The following is a 17500-nucleotide window of genomic DNA, read 5'->3' on the forward strand; positions in this document are numbered from 1 at the left end:
TTGAGCACGACGGGACGATCCTTGAGCACGACGATACGACCCTTGAGCACGACGGTACGATCCTTGAGCACGACGGTACGATCCTTGAGCACGACGGGACGACCCTTGAGCACGACGATACGACCCTTGAGCACGACGATACGACCCTTGAGCACGACGGTACGATCCTTGAGCACGACGGGACGACCCTTGAGCACGACGATACGACCCTTGAGCACGACGGTACGATCCTTGAGCACGACGGTACGATCCTTGAGCACGACGGGACGACCCTTGAGCACGACGGTGTGGCCCTTGAGCACGATGGTACGACCCTTGAGCACGACGGTACGACCCCTTGAGCACGATGGTACGACCCTTGAGCATGAAGGCACGACCCGTAAGCACGACGGTAGGTACGACCCTCCATCAGTATAGAACGACTCTGGCCTTTTATAAGGATCATATGAAGGACCAGGTCGTACATCCCACACCCAAGGGTCGTACCGTCGTGCTCAAGGGCCACACCGCCGTGCTCAAGGGTCGTACCCTCATGCTCAAGGGGTCGTACCATCGTGCTCAAGGGGTCGTACCGTCGTGCTCAAGGGCCGTATGATCGAGTCGAAGAATTACCAGCCAATTTAGAACTTTATGTAAACATAAAAAAAAAAAATTCAACTTACAGGGCAAAATATGAGACAAATTATGTAAATGAAAAAATATATAAAATCCGGTATATTATAACATCAGGCGGGTTTCCCCGTAAAAATGGCCCTGTAGGAATATACTGACTATAATAATAATATATAATATAATATAGAATATAATATAATATAATAATAATAATAATAATAATAATAATAATAATAATAATAATAATAATTATAATAATAAGGGTAATAATATGAAAAATGATAATAGTAATAACAATAATCATAATGATAATAACATCAAAAATAATTATATACTGATTATAATAATAATAATAATAATAATAATAATAATAATAATAATAATAATAATAATGATAATTATAATAATAATAATAATAATAATAATAATAATAATAATAATAATAATGATAATTATAATAATAATAATAATAATAATAATAATAATAATAATAATAATAATAATGATAATAATAATAATAATAATAATAATAATAATAATAATAATAATAATAAGCTAAAGGAACGCGTGCGGTGGCCGTTCGTGCAGCAGCCGTGATCTATCCGGGCTGAAGTATTCAGAAACGAGTCGTTGGTGAGAGCGTTGCAGGTCAGGGCCCGCGCGGGCCATTACCAGGCCCTCCCAGGGAGCAGGAGGAAGGACCATAAACCAGGTATTAACACACAACTCTTATGTATCACGACCAGCCAGGGTCATCATCATGCACGATCATTACTGCACGTTAATCACATCATCAATATATTAATCACACGATTAATATATTAATCAGACGATTAATATATTAATCAGACGAATAATATATTAATCAGACGATTAATATATTAATCAGACGATTAATATATTAATCAGACGATTAATATATTAATCAGACGATTAATATATTAATCAGACGATTAATATATTAATCAGACGATTAATATATTAATCAGACGATTAATATATTAATCAGACGATTAATATATTAATCAGTCGAATGATATATTAATAAGACGATTAATCTATTAATCACACGATTAATATATTGATCACACGACCAATATATTAATCACACGATTAATATAGTAACCTCTTATGTATATATATATATATATATATATATATATATATATATATATATATATATATATATATAATAATAATAATAATAATAATAATAATAATAATAATAATAATACTGCATACTATAGATGCTCAATAGCGCTCCCTACAAGCTCATTATGTTGATTATAAGTGCACAATAGTGCTCACTACATGACATCATATACATCGTAAGTGCACAATACAGTGCTCAGTACATGAACATCATGAGTGTACACACACTGTACAGTGCTCAGTACATGAACATCATGTTCAGTACATGAACACGATACAGTGACGACATACAAGGCGAGGAGAGGAGGAAGACGAGGAGAGGAGGAAGACGAGGAGAGGAGGAAGACGAGGAGAGGAGAGGAGGAAGAGGGAAGAGGAGGAAGACGAGGAGAGGAGAGGAGGAAGACGAGGAGAGGAGGAAGACGAGGAGAGGAGAGGAGGAAGAGGGAAGAGGAGGAAGACGAGGAGAGGAGGAAGACGAGGAGAGGAGGAAGACGAGGAGAGGAGGAAGACGAGGAGAGGAGGAAGAGGGAAGAGGAGGAAGACGAGGAGAGGAGGAAGAGGGATGAGGAGGAAGACGAGGAGAGGAGGAAGAGGGAAGAGGAGGAAGACGAGGAGAGGAGGAAGAGGGAAGAGGAGGAAGACGAGGAGAGGAGGAAGACGAGGAGAGGAGAGGAGGAAGAGGGAAGAGGAGAGGAGGAAGACGAGGAGAGGAGGAAGAGGGAAGAGGAGGAAGACGAGGAGAGGAGGAAGACGAGGAGAGGAGGAAGAGGGAAGAGGAGGAAGACGAGGAGAGGAGGAAGAGGGAAGAGGAGGAAGAGGGAAGAGGAGAGGAGGAAGAGGGAAGAGGAGAGGAGGAAGAGGGAAGAGAAGAGGAGGAAGTAGAGGATGAAGAAGAACAGGAGGAGGAGGAGGAGGAGATGAAGGACCCCCCCCCCCCCCCTTCCCCTTCAAAGCAGGCAGCCATAGCTACAAGTAAGTAAACAAAAACATTAACAATTATCAATACTTTATTTTCTTTCTGTAATTGATTGTATTTTCACTAAATAAATAAATATAAACAATTATCAATACTTTATTTTCTTTCTGTAATTGATTGTATTTTCACTAAATAAATAAATATAAACAATTATCAATACTTTATTTTCTGTAATTGATTGTATTTTCACTAAATAAATAAATATTAACAATTATCAATACTTTATTTTCTTTCTGTAATTGATTGTATTTTCACTAAATAAATAAATATAAACAATTATCAATACTTTATTTTCTGTAATTGATTGTATTTTCACTAAATAAATAAATATTAACAATAATCAATACTTTATTTTCTTTCTGTAATTGATTGTATTTTCACTAAATAAATAAATATAAACAATTATCAATACTTTATTTTCTGTAATTGATTGTATTTTCACTAAATAAATAAATATTAACAATTATCAATACTTTATTTTCTTTCTGTAATTGATTGTATTTTCACTAAATAAATAAATATAAACAATTATCAATACTTTATTTTCTGTAATTGATTGTATTTTCACTAAATAAATAAATATTAACAATTATCAATACTTTATTTTCTTTCTGTAATTGATTGTATTTTCACTAACGACTGTGTACACGACCTCAATGCTAACCCTGATAAACAGGATAAAAATTAACTGGCTTCCATAAATGATAAAGAAAATAAATGAATCAAGATTACGTCACGGGCGAAAAGTTTAGGAGCAACGACGTAAAGAAAACGAAGATGAGAAAATGGGAATACAATCACGTTTTCCTCTTTCGACGAACAGAAAACGGATTTGGCGAAAATGGGGGTTTTGAACTTAAATGATAAATGAGAGTTTAATTGGTTAGTGGGTAGTTGTCGTAGGGGATTAATGAGTCGTAAATATGTTAAGGGAAATTATATAATATATTCTGCACGACGCTACGTCCACGCTGGTACGACCCTTGAGCACGACGGTACGACCCCTTGAGCACGACGGTACGACCCCTTGAGCACGACGGTACGACCCTTGAGCACGACGGTACGACCCCTTGAGCACGACGGTACGACCCCTTGAGCACGACGGTACGACTCTTGAGCACGACGGTACGACTCTTGAGCACGACGGTACGACCCCTTGAGCACGACGGTACGACTCTTGAGCACGACGGTACGACCCCTTGAGCACGACGGTACGACTCTTGAGCACGACGGTACGACTCTTGAGCACGACGGTACGACTCTTGAGCACGACGGTACGACCCCTTGAGCACGACGGTACGACTCTTGAGCACGACGGTACGACCCCTTGAGCACGACGGTACGACCCTTGAGCACGACGGTACGACTCTTGAGCACGACGGTACGACTCTTGAACACGACGGTACGACTCTTGAGCACGACGGTACGACTCTTGAGCACGACGGTACGACTCTTGAGCACGACGGTACAACCCTTGAGCACGACGGTACGACCCCTTGAGCACGACGACGTAACCCTTAACCATCGTACGACCCTTAGTTGTGAAGACCTGGCCATTTAAACCCTTGACCCTCAAGAGGTCAGGTCAAAGGTCTAAGGGTTGACGTGACGCTCAATAACACATATCCTCAGCGGCCCCAAAATCACCTCGCTAACTACCCAACAAGTAATACCAGGCACGTAATTATGACGTCACCGGCGCGTAAAAAATTACGTCACCGGTACGTAATGATTACGTCACTGGCAGAAAAGGTTAGTCCAATAACTCGGCAAAAATTAACCTTAATCAAGACAGTTATTTGGAGGTCGTTAGAGACACGAGGAACGTACGTGGGCCAATATTTAATAACCTAGAGCCAATTCGAACTGCTAATAAAGGTCTCCTTACGCTAACTACCGCTCTAGGGGTTTAACAGTCAGGTAGAACTGTTCCCTGTAGCGACTTGTATCAGACCACAGGCATCGCCTGATGGATGCTGTCACTTGATTGGCTGACTGGTTGACTGACGCTCACTTGATACCCTACTGTCCTTCCATCTTCCTGCTCTGACCGACAGGCATATTTTCCATTAGAATTTTTTTCTTGGCGTATTCATTATAAAACTTAAGTTACATATTTACATTTCGCAGGATTATCGCGCTTCTTGATTACGCATAGAGGTTTGATTTATATCCCATTGCGCATGCGCGACAAATCCGGTCCAAGTCTTGACCGGATTCACCCTCTCCACCTGTAAGGCAGGAGGCGCCAGACGTACGACTCCAGTTTAAGGAGGGAAGTTCAACGCCATGATGTCCACCCGTTTTCTCCATTAAACGATCGTTAATCAAACTAAATAATGGCGGGAAGTACCAATATGTGCATGAAAATCATCAGAGTGATTCTCGTTTTAATTATTTCGTGAAGGGAGAGATGGTAAAATAGCCACCGGCCACGATGTTCAGGTGAGCGCGTCATAGAAAACGGTGCCTCCTCACGGGATGCAGGGGTAACTCCCCTAACTTCAGCATGGCCACTACACATCCCATTCACGGACGATATATGTCTACTCTCACTACTTCCAGCCACATAACATGGTGCCAATGGGGGGGTATCCCTTTTCTCTAATGAATAAACTGAAGTGTTGATTACACCCTCACTACACCCAGACGACCTACACCTTCTCGAATACACTTATATTTGAAGGTCCCAGGCAAGGACGAGAGAGAGAGAGAGAGAGAGAGAGAGAGAGAGAGAGAGAGAGAGAGAGAGAGAGAGAGAGAGAGAGAGAAGATAGATTGCTATAAAGGGTTTTTAAGGAGGTGGGAACACCTGCTACCTAACAAAGTGGGAAAGACAGAAGCTGGTAGAACAAAATATGGCTATTGATAACGGGGGAAGATAACCACACGGAGGTTGTAAGATGGTCCCAGGCCATCACTGGAACACTCCTTCGTCAGGAGGGCTTGTACTACCCTGGGGGCGGCTTGTACTACCCTGGGGGAGGCTGTGGTCTACAACCGAGTTCCCTAACCTCATGTAACAGCTTAACTACCTAACAACGTCAACTTAAATTGACTTCATGTAACACCTTGAACAACCTAACCTCCTGACGGTAACTTGATGGCCACAAGAGCATAAAATAACAACATATCCAGTGATTTGACATACAGAGGCATCACGAAAAAGTAATATGTTAATTACGATGTTAATTACGTACAATTTTCATGAAGATTTGAAGAAATTCGTGATATGTAACATCTTCAGCAATATAGAGATCATGAACAAATGTAGGTTTTTCTATCTATCTATCTATCTATCTATCTATATATCTATATATATATATATATATATATATATATATATATATATATATATATATATATATATATATATATATATTATCCCTGGGGATAGGGGATTAAGAATACTTCCCACGTATTCCCTGCGTGTCGTGGAAGGCGACTAAAAGGGGAGGGAGCGGGGGGCTGGAAATCCTCCCCTCCTGTATTACTTTCGAAAAGTAAAAACAGACAACAGAACCGAGTGAGGATTTATCCCTGTAAGGCTCTGTCACTCTGTTCTTCACGCTAGCTCGCTCACGCGGGAAATGGTAAACAAGTATAAAAATATATCCCCATCTCTGTTTATAATAATAAATATATATTTTCGTGTTACAATTACTCATTTTCAAATCTTTTTCACTTCTTACTTTCAAGCCACTTACCCACATCATCCAGCACAGTTTATCTCGTTTTCATTCACAGTGTCTACATCACCAGTGTATATTTCACTTCCCTTTGTCAACCCTGCATTTACCTCCAGTCACTCACTATTTTATCATCCAAATTGGTCTTAACAACACATTCACAATTAACAGTTTTATCATTATTCTTATCATACTCGTATCTATCCCATAGTGATGCTCTTCAACACATACAACACCAGACACACATTGTTCACATACAACACCGGATACACATTCTTCACATACAACACCGGATACACATTGTTCACATACAGCACCGGATACACATTGTTCACATACAGCACCGGATACACATTCTTCACATACAACACCGGATACACATTGTTCACATACAACACCGGATACACATTCTTCACATACAACACCGGATACACATTGTTCACATACAACACAGGATACACATTGTTCACATACAACACAGGATACACATTGTTCACATACAACACCGGATACACATTGTTCACATACAACATCCGACCCACATTATCATCAACATACAACACACTACATACAACACCAGACGCACATTATCATCAACATACAACACCCAACCCACAAACGTCCAATGGAACCCCATCATATGCCTTCACTATTAACTTTACGTCTTGTGCACAACACCCAGCCACAACCTCTCAGAACCAGGTGTTGTGTAGCCTCAGTGATATATAGCAAACTGCTGCCACCATCTGCGATGGAACGAAGGGCGTGAACCACCTGGTGGGCGGGCGGCACGCCCTTGGGTGGCCAAGGAAGGGCGGCAGACAAATCCTTATCTGATAAGAAAGATAAATGAATTATCTTCTCAATAATATTTCTCAAATCGGTTAGAAGATTATTCTTGTTTACCGTCTCATTATTTCTTTATCAAAGCTAAGGACACACACACACACACACACACACACACACACACACACACACACACACACACACGACGCCCCTTGCAGTGCAGTGGGAAACGTTGCGGACCCTCAAATTTACGTTTGTGGGTTCGAGTCCCGGATAGGGTAGTCAGCCCATACGCAATCCAGCTGTTCATCATCCCCTTTTATGTATGGTCGATGAATGAGTACCTGGCGTTAGCAGGGGTATGCGTATATGTGGGCGTATGCATACTCTCAATACATGGTACATGTGTATATGCAAGGTTAAGAGAAGGGAAAACACTACTGTAAAACTCTCCTCTCTCCCAATAACACACACACACACACACACACACACACACACACACACACACACACACACACACATACTGAAGCACACCCAGCAACACTTCCAATCCTCTCATATACAAACCAATCACGTCTAGGCAACCAATCACTAGGCTGAAGATGATAAAGTCCTCCCCCGCTGTTTGGTAATGGAATAACCCCGTGACGTCATCGTAAACTGCGCATCTGAGGGATCGAAGTGATCTTCCGTACATCTAATGCTCAGGTAGGGCCCCACACCTACACCTGGACCTTGTAAGTAGAGTGCATGTTAGAATGCATGTAAGTAGAGTGTATGTAAGTAGAGTGCATGTAAGTCGAGTGTATGTAAGTAGAGTGCATGTAAGCAGAGTGCATGTAAGTAGAGTGCATGTAAGTAGAGCGCATATAAGTAGAGTGCATGTAAATAGAACGCATGTAAGTAGAGTGCATGTAAGTACGGTGCATATAAGTAGAGTGCAAGTAAGTAGAGTGCATATAAGTAGAGTGCATGTAAGTAGAGTGCATGTAAATAGAACGTATGTAAGTAGAGTGCATGTAAGTAGAGTGCATATAAGTAGAGTGCATGCAAGTAGAGTGCATATAAGTAGAGTGCATGTAAGTAGAGTGCATATAAGTAGAGTGCATGCAAGTAGAGTGCATATAAGTAGAGTGCATGTAAGTAGAGTGCATATAAGTACAGTGCATGTAAATAGAGTGCATGTGAGTAGAATGTATGCAAGTAGAGTGCATGTACGTGGGTGTCAGGATATTCTGGCCAGCGAAGACATAACGTAGAGGTAATCTACGCGATGAAAATGTAAGATATGTGCACATGTCAGTACCACCTGTGTGTGCTGTACTGGGAGACGTTTACACGTGTGTGTGTGTGTGTGGATGGGAAGGTGGGACCAGCAGGTCAAAGTTCTCTGTACCTGTTGTGGGAAGACGTGGACCCACTCTGACCTGAATCAAGGACAAGGGAAGCGTTGCCACACATCATCATCATGAACACAACAGAAATCAAAATGTATTTGTGTTTCTGTATAGCTTGAACACGACGGTACGATCCATGAACACGACGGTACGATCCTTGAACACGACGGTACGACCCTTGAGCACGACGGGACGCTCCATGAACACGACGGTACGACCCTTGAACACGACGGTACGATCCTTGAGCACGACGGGACGCTCTATGAACACGACGGTACGACCCTTGAGCACGACGGTACGACCCTAGAGCACGATGGTACGACCCTTGAGCACGACGGTACGATCCTTGAGCACGACGCTACGACCCTTGTGTATGATGCCCTGGCCTTTGACCTGACCCTTTTAAGTTGGGTCAAAGGCCAGGACCATCATACCTAAGGCTCGTCCCAACATGCCCTGTCGTGCTCAAGGGCCGTACCGTGTTGAGGGGCGTGCCCGTCGTGCCCAACAGCCGTACCGTCGTGCTCAAGGAGTTAAACTCTCTCCTTAATCCTCACCACAGGACTCGAAACAAATAAAAACGTAAGAAAAAAATATAAAGTTCCAGTTCTCTGAAAGAAAGGTATACAAACAATTTACGTACACAGGCCATGGAGGAGGGAAATATGGAATAGGATGGGTGGGTGAGGAGGTGGGTAAGGCAGTGGGTTATGTAAGGGAAGGAGGTGGGCAGGGTGAAGAAGTGGGTAAGGTAGTGGGGTGGGTAAAGTAATATAAGGAGGTGGGTCATACAAAGTGATGGGTAGGATAAGGAGGTGATGAGTAGGATGAAGAAGTGATGGGTAGGATGAGGAAGTGATGGGTAGGATGAGCAGGTGATGGGTAGGATGAGCAGGTGATGGGTAGGATGAGCAGGTGATGGGTAGGATGAGCAGGTGATGGGTAGGATGAGCAGGTGATGGGTAGGATGAGCAGGTGATGGGTAGGATGAGCAGGTGATGGGTAAGGCGGGCAAGGTAAGGTGAAAGGGTTGTGATGGGTAGGAATGTGACGAGGTAAGTGGTCATGACTTGCACAAGGTCGCCCAGGTCGGACTGGTAGGGTCGGTTAGGTCGGGTGGGTCGGCGGGGTCGGGCCTGTGGGTCGGGTGGGTCGGGGTGTGGGAGGAGGAGGAGGGGGAAGGGTCGTCGTCGTCGGCCACCTGGTCGGGTCAGAGGTGGGGGGGGGGGGGGAAAGAGAAGGTGTCGTCGGTGAGCTCCTGGGTCGGTCGGTCGGGGAAGTCGGGGGAGAATAGTCGGCGAGAGAGAGAGAGAGAGAGAGAGGAGAGAGAGAGAGAGAGAGAGAGAGAGAGAGTAGAGTAGAGAGAGAGTAAGAGAGTAGAGAGAGAGAGAGAGAGAGAGAGAGAGAGAGAGAGAGAGAGAGAGAAAGAGAGAGAGAGAGAGAGGTCACACATCACCGCGTCAGAATCAACCAAACAAGTAGTTTTCTAAAATTCCATCATACACCTGAAGAGGAGCGTCCGTTTTCTATCTCCAGGGGCAACTAAAGCGGGCGTCAAATTACACAGAAACCGTCGAATCTCGACTGAGGCACGGACGAGTGTGTTGAGGATGCGGTTCGTTTTCTGTTGCCAGGGATGACTCACGCACAGCGAACACCACACAGAAAACAGACGAGACAATGTTTCTCAGGGATGACCACTGTAGATCTAAACGGCTTTAGAAAACGGACGAGAACTCGACCTGTATTTTCGGGGTTGATAAAAGCAGGTGTTCACTCCACTGTCTCGTGGCTCTCTTAAGTAATACAATGATAATAGTAGCTCTGTTAAGTAATACAATGATAACCGTGGCTCTGTTAAGTAATACAATGATAACCATATTACAATGACAGCCTTTACCCACATACCAGCCCACAGCCCCCACCCACAGCCCCACCCACGCAAGCACCTGGCATGAAACATCACGTAAGCCCCGACCGCACGTAAACCAGAGTACAGAGAGAGAGAGAGAGAGAGAGAGAGAGAGAGAGAGAGAGAGAGAGAGAGAGAGAGAGAGAGAGAGAGAGAGAGAGAGAGAGAGAGAGAGACGGACCGACCCTCGCGACACAGAATATCCACGTCTGCTCTCATACACGTAACACAAGGTGTGATACAGTCACAGACGCCGCTGGAAACTACAGCCAAAAAAATAAATAAATAAATAATAATAAAAGAAGGCCTTACGGGAGCTTGCCTGATGTCGTGTCGCCACAAGATGATCAAGACGATCAACTTAATGGCCTCATTAATCTGAGGGGGAAAAAAAAGAAGAAAATATCAGGACGCCTTGATGTTCGTATGTGTCTAACAACCTGCGTGTTGCATCTCTGGACTTCCCAGCAATCCGAACGCTCGAGATTAAGCTCCTGCAAACACAATCAGTTTTCTAATTACGCAGAGAAAATGGGGTGTTCTTAATATATATATATATATATATATATATATATATATATATATATATATATATATATATATATATATATATATATATTTTTTTTTTTTTTTCTTTTTTTTTTATACTTTGTCGCTGTCTCCCGCGTTTGCGAGGTAGCGCAAGGAAACAGACGAAAGAAATGGCCCCACCCCCCCCCCCCCCCATACACATGTACATACACACGTCCACACACGCAAATATACATACCTACACAGCTTTCCATGGTTTACCCCAGACGCTTCACATGCCTTGATTCAATCCACTGACAGCACGTCAACCCCTGTATACCACATCGCTCCAATTCACTCTATTCCTTGCCCTCCTTTCACCCTCCTGCATGTTCAGGCCCCGATCACACAAAATCTTTGTCACTCCATCTTTCCACCTCCAATTTGGTCTCCCTCTTCTCCTCGTTCCCTCCACCTCCGACACATATATCCTCTTGGTCATCTTTCCTCACTCATTCTCTCCATGTGCCCAAACCATTTCAAAACACCCTCTTCTGCTCTCTCAACCACGCTCTTTTTATTTCCACACATCTCTCTTACCCTTACGTTACTTACTCGATCAAACCACCTCACACCACACATTGTCCTCAAACATCTCATTTCCAGCACATCCATCCTCCTGCGCACAACTCTATCCATAGCCCACGCCTCGCAACCATACAACATTGTTGGAACCACTATTCCTTCAAACATACCCATTTTTGCTTTCCGAGATAATGTTCTCGACTTCCACACATTTTTCAAGGCTCCCAAAATTTTCGCCCCCTCCCCCACCCTATGATCCACTTCCGCTTCCATGGTTCCATCCGCTGACAGATCCACTCCCAGATATCTAAAACACTTCACTTCCTCCAGTTTTTCTCCATTCAAACTCACCTCCCAATTGACTTGACCCTCAACCCTACTGTACCTAATAACCTTGCTCTTATTCACATTTACTCTTAACTTTCTTCTTCCACACACTTTACCAAACTCAGTCACCAGCTTCTGCAGTTTCTCACATGAATCAGCCACCAGCGCTGTATCATCAGCGAACAACAACTGACTCACTTCCCAAGCTCTCTCATCCCCAACAGACTTCATACTTGCCCCTCTTTCCAGGACTCTTGCATTTACCTCCCTAACAACCCCATCCATAAACAAATTAAACAACCATGGAGACATCACACACCCCTGCCGCAAACCTTTCTTTACTTACTCGATCAAACCATCTCACACCACATATTGTCCTCAAACATCTCATTTCCAGCACATCCACCCTCCTCCGCACAACTTTGTCTATCGCCCACGTCTCGCAACCTTGTAACATTGTTGGAACCACTGTTTCTTCAAACATACCCAGTTTTGCTCTCCGACATAACGTTCTCGCCTTTCACACATTCTTCAACGCTCCCAGAATTTTCGCCCCCTCCCCCACCCTATGATTCACATCCGCTTCCATGGTACCATCCGCTGCTAAGTCCAATCCCAGATATCAAAAACGCTTCTCTTTCTCCAATTTTTCTCCATTCAAACTCACATCCAAACTAACCTATCCCTCAACCCTGCTGAACCTAATAACCTTGCACTATTCACATTTACTCTTAACTTTCTCCTTTCGCACACTTTTTCCAAACTCAGTCACCAACGTCTACAGTTTCTCACTCAAAAGCTGCCCCTAGATTATCCTTGGGAGTTGGAGATAAACAATACTACCCTCATCCCTTGTGCATGTTGCAGAAGGCGATGCTGTGTCCGTTAGGCGAGGACCTGAAAACCCTCCCCTTCTTCATAATTACCTTTTAATATCAACCACAAAAGAAGGAGGCCCGCTAGGATTTCACTCTAGGACAGTGGCAGACGTGAGACGGGAGGTTTTGAGACGGGTCAGCGCCGGGCATGAGACGGGACTTGGGTGAAGGAGACGTGGATATGCTGAAATATGCTACAGATTAACCGCTTGGCTTCGTATACTTACGAGCGAACGGCTGCCCGGGCGTAGACAATAGCCAGCGAAGAACCTAACAAGGGCATCGCCAGCCTCTCACTTCCCGTCGACGCTATTGAGCGAGTACACACGCCCAGCCAGCCAGCCAGCCGACGTGTCATTATTCCTCTGTAATTAAGAAAAGCCAAATAAGATCGTAATAAACCCTGACGATTGTGAAACGAAAGTAAGAGAGAGAAGACTGCCCGCTCAAGGAGAGAGAGAGAGAGAGAGAGAGAGAGAGAGAGAGAGAGAGAGAGAGAGAGAGAGAGAGAGAGAGAGAGTGGTAATCACAAGCCCTGCGATGCAGAGAGACGCCCGCCGGCCACAACGAGAGGAGAGTGTGTGTGAGGATGTCGTGCACAACACGGAGACCAATTCCCGGACACAACCACACACACACACACACACACACACACACACACACGAGGCTTGAGGCAACGCCCCGTCACAGGTAGGATCCTGCAGGCAAGACCTCCTCGCGTGTTAACAGAAATGAATTCTCAAGCCTTTCGGATCTGACCTCCATTCCCTCACGGCTGAAGCTGTATGTGTGTGTGTGTGTGTGTGTGTGTGTGTGTGTGTGTGTGTGTGTGTGTGTGTGTGTAAGATCTAATACGAGAACTCAACGCCAAATACATTATCACAGGCGCCTCTGACTCACACTACAGTGCCCTGTGCAGGTGGCCAACTCTGGTTTGATTCTGAGAACATTATTCGATTACATATCAAGTGTGTAAAAGAGATTGCGTGTAGATACGGTGGTGAGATGGGCAGCTGGTGGGATGTCTGATCACTTGCTTGTGGAGGCGAAGGTGAAATTTTGTAGAGGTTTTTTGGAGAAGGGATGGAAGGATGGAGTGAAAAAAAGATTTTGAGTGATTAGGGCCTAAATATACAGGAGGGTGAGAGGTGTACACGGGATAGAGTGAATTGGAACGATGTGGTATACAGAGGTCGACGTACAATCATTGGACTGAACCAAGGCATGTGAAGCGTCTGGGGTAAACCATGGAAAGGTGGATAGGGAGCTGTGGTTTCGGTGCATGACACATGACAGCTAAAAGTGGGTGTGAGCGGATATAGCCTCTGATCGTCTGTCCCTAGCGCTACCTCGCATACACGGCAAACGGCGAGGTCTGCCCTCCGTCTGCATCGTTTGCGACTCCCCCTCTCTCTCTCTCTCTTCGTCGGCCGGAGTGTTGCGAAACCTGGCACCAATGCTTAATGACTCCACGAATTACCTTTCAAGACATCTCCAACGAGACCCAGGTGAAATGTAACTTCAAAGCGACGATGAAAAAATGTAATTCCCGACCGATAATGTAACTGACGCACGACCTGGGGGAAAATGTAACCTACGCGCAGCCGTGTGTAGGTAAATATATATTCCCATCGCCCAGAGGCCTTAGGGGGGCCTGTGTCGAACCCACCGCGACCCCGACCCCGCCACCGCCCCGTCTGCGGTGTGCACCATCAGTTCTGAAAAGGGTTAAGCTTTCCAGGGAAGGTGGCTGGAAGAGCGTGTGTGTGTGTGTGTGTGCGCTCCCCCTCTCCCCCCTTTTTTTGCCAGGCTGGACCGAAGCCAACCTGTTTTCTGCATGACGACTCTCTCTCTCTCTCTCTCTCACTCTCTCTACTCTCTCTCTCTCTCTCTCTCTCTCTCTCTCTCTCTCTCTCTACTCTCTCTCTCTCTCTCTCATGACTCTATGAATTCTACTGAGCGAACGACGAAGGCCGTGCATTTCCAAACACGTCCGTCCCTACACACTTCAGCGCCTCAACTGCTTTGTCCCGACACACACACATTTTCCCCTATTACACCCCCCTCCCTCCCCTCCCCTTCACCCCCACTAATCAATTTATCAATTGATCATCAATTTATGTACGTGATATATCAACAATATCTCTCACCACATTTACAACAACGTAACCCGAATTAAATGTTCCACACAATACCTCAGGAACTGTCGTGTGTTGACCAACATATCGTAGTGTGAAGTAACCAAATACCGAAGCAAGAGATTAACTTGATACAAGAGATTAACTTGAGACAAGAGATTAACTTGATACAAGAGAATAACTTGATACAAGAGATTAACTTGATGCAAGAGATTAACTTGATACAAGAGATTAACTTGGTACAAGAGATTAACTTGAGACAAGAGATTAACTTGATACAAGAGAATAACTTGATACAAGAGATTAACTTGATACAAGAGATTAACTTGATACAAGAGAATAACTTGATACAAGAGATTAACTTGATACAAGAGATTAACTTGAGACAAGAGAATAACTTGATACAAGAGATTAACTTGAGACAAGAGATTAACTTGATACAAGAGATTAACTTGATACAAGAGATTAACTCGATACAAGAGAATAACTTGATACAAGAGATTAACTTGATACAAGAGATTAACTTGATACAAGAGAATAACTTGATACAAGAGATTAACTTGATACAAGAGATTAACTTGATACAAGAGAATAACTTGATGCAAGAGATTAACTTGATACAAGAGATTAACTTGATACAAGAGAATAACTTGATACAAGAGATTAACTTGATACAAGAGATTAACTTGATACAAGAGAATAACTTGATACAAGAGATTAACTTGATACAAGAGATTAACTTGATACAAGAGAATAACTTGATACAAGAGAATAACTTGATACAAGAGATTAACTTGATACAAGAGAATAACTTGATACAAGAGATTAACTTGATGCAAGAGATTAACTTGATACAAGAGATTAACTTGAGACAAGAGATTAACTTGATACAAGAGAATAACTTGATACAAGAGATTAACTTGATACAAGAGATTAACTTGATACAAGAGAATAACTTGATACAAGAGATTAACTTGATGCAAGAGATTAACTTGATACAAGAGATTAACTTGAGACAAGAGATTAACTTGATACAAGAGATTAACTTGAGACAAGAGATTAACTTGAGACAAGAGAATAACTTGATACAAGAGATTAACTTGATACAAGAGATTAACTTGAGACAAGAGATTAACTTGATACAAGAGATTAACTTGAGACAAGAGATTAACTTGAGACAAGAGAATAACTTGAGACAAGAGAATAACTTGAGACAAGAGATTAACTTGAGACAAGAGATTAACTTGATACAAGAGATTAACTTGAGACAAGAGATTAACTTGATACAAGAGATTAACTTGAGACAAGAGATTAACTTGAGACAAGAGAATAACTTGAGACAAGAGAATAACTTGAGACAAGAGATTAACTTGAGACACCACCACGATCACAGAGGTACATATTACGACCCACATTAACATTGTTGTTAAGTTCGCCTGGGTCACTTCCGTCCTCGTAAAGTGCTTCGTGTTACTTTAAAGTTGCTCCGGACATCTTGTAAGTGTCCCTTGCTACCCAAAACATCCCTCACGTTCTCCATCATTAAGGTAAACGTTGCTTTAATCTATATCTTACGTTCGTTATAATTAACCCATCTACACAGTGAGTACTCACGTCACTAACGTATATGAGAGTTCAGATTCAAATTGGTTCGTCTTTGCAGCTATATCTTATAGAAGGTGAACCAGTATACTTTAACCATACTAGTTTGTGATTACTCTGTGTGATTACAGTCTGTGATTACTATCTGCGTGTGTTACGAGGAGAGAGCTGTACACTGGCGTTGCCCCGTCTCTTAACCTTGTAGGTACGTACACACACACACACACACACACACAATGTTCAACAGCTGGGGGCCCCCTGGGTATAAAACTCCCTCCCCGTACATTACAATCAGGCCTTTACAAATAGGTAATTACACAAGCATAGGCAACCGGACGGCAATTGAAGGGCTAATTACAGGGACGAAACTTGGTAATTGGGACAAAACATAGCTTGAGGGACATGATGTCATCCATCACCAAACTTCAAGACATTCATGACAGGGTGACATCACACAGGAGGGAGGGTGGACTGTGTTACTGAACTGCCGGAAAGCCTGTGACACTGTGCCCCACCATTGAAGGTTTAGAGAAAGAAGGTATGGCAACAGGTAGGAAGTATGGGGTGGGGTCCCCTCACTAGACAGAAGATAAATATTAGTGGGAGGGAATACAGGATGCAGTCCAGAGACGCATCCTTGAAATGGACTGGCATCACCAGCGGCGTGTCAAAAGGCCCGGCACTGGGTCCACTGCTACTCTTGGCGTTAGTGAATGACTTGCCCTAGGGTCTGGACGCCTTCTTAACCGTGTTTGCTGATGATGCCGAAGTCGTGAGGGAAATGAGGAATGGCGATGACCCCCTTCAACCAGTAGAGGGACCGAGACAACACTCCAGAGTTGAGTGGATAAATGGACACCAGGAATCAGTGCAAATAATGATGGGATAGTGTGAACGAAGACATGGTGTGGTTATCACCTTACCGGGGGGAAT

The 17500-nt window shown here is 43.5% G+C and overlaps 1 protein-coding gene across 1 annotated transcript in view; it reads right to left on the reverse strand.

The window, feature by feature from the left end:
• The window catches only part of LOC139751445 (uncharacterized), a 386310-nt gene that overhangs the window by 361396 nt on the left and 7414 nt on the right, over positions 1 to 17500 (reverse strand). Inside the window, exon 2 of the mRNA XM_071666861.1 lies at positions 13055 to 13192. The gene's annotated coding sequence lies outside the window, so the exon portion shown is untranslated. The remainder of the gene's footprint in view (positions 1 to 13054; positions 13193 to 17500) is intronic.

Source organism: Panulirus ornatus, chromosome 11 (assembly GCF_036320965.1).
Source record: "Panulirus ornatus isolate Po-2019 chromosome 11, ASM3632096v1, whole genome shotgun sequence".
Taxonomy (NCBI): Eukaryota; Metazoa; Arthropoda; class Malacostraca; order Decapoda; family Palinuridae; genus Panulirus; species Panulirus ornatus.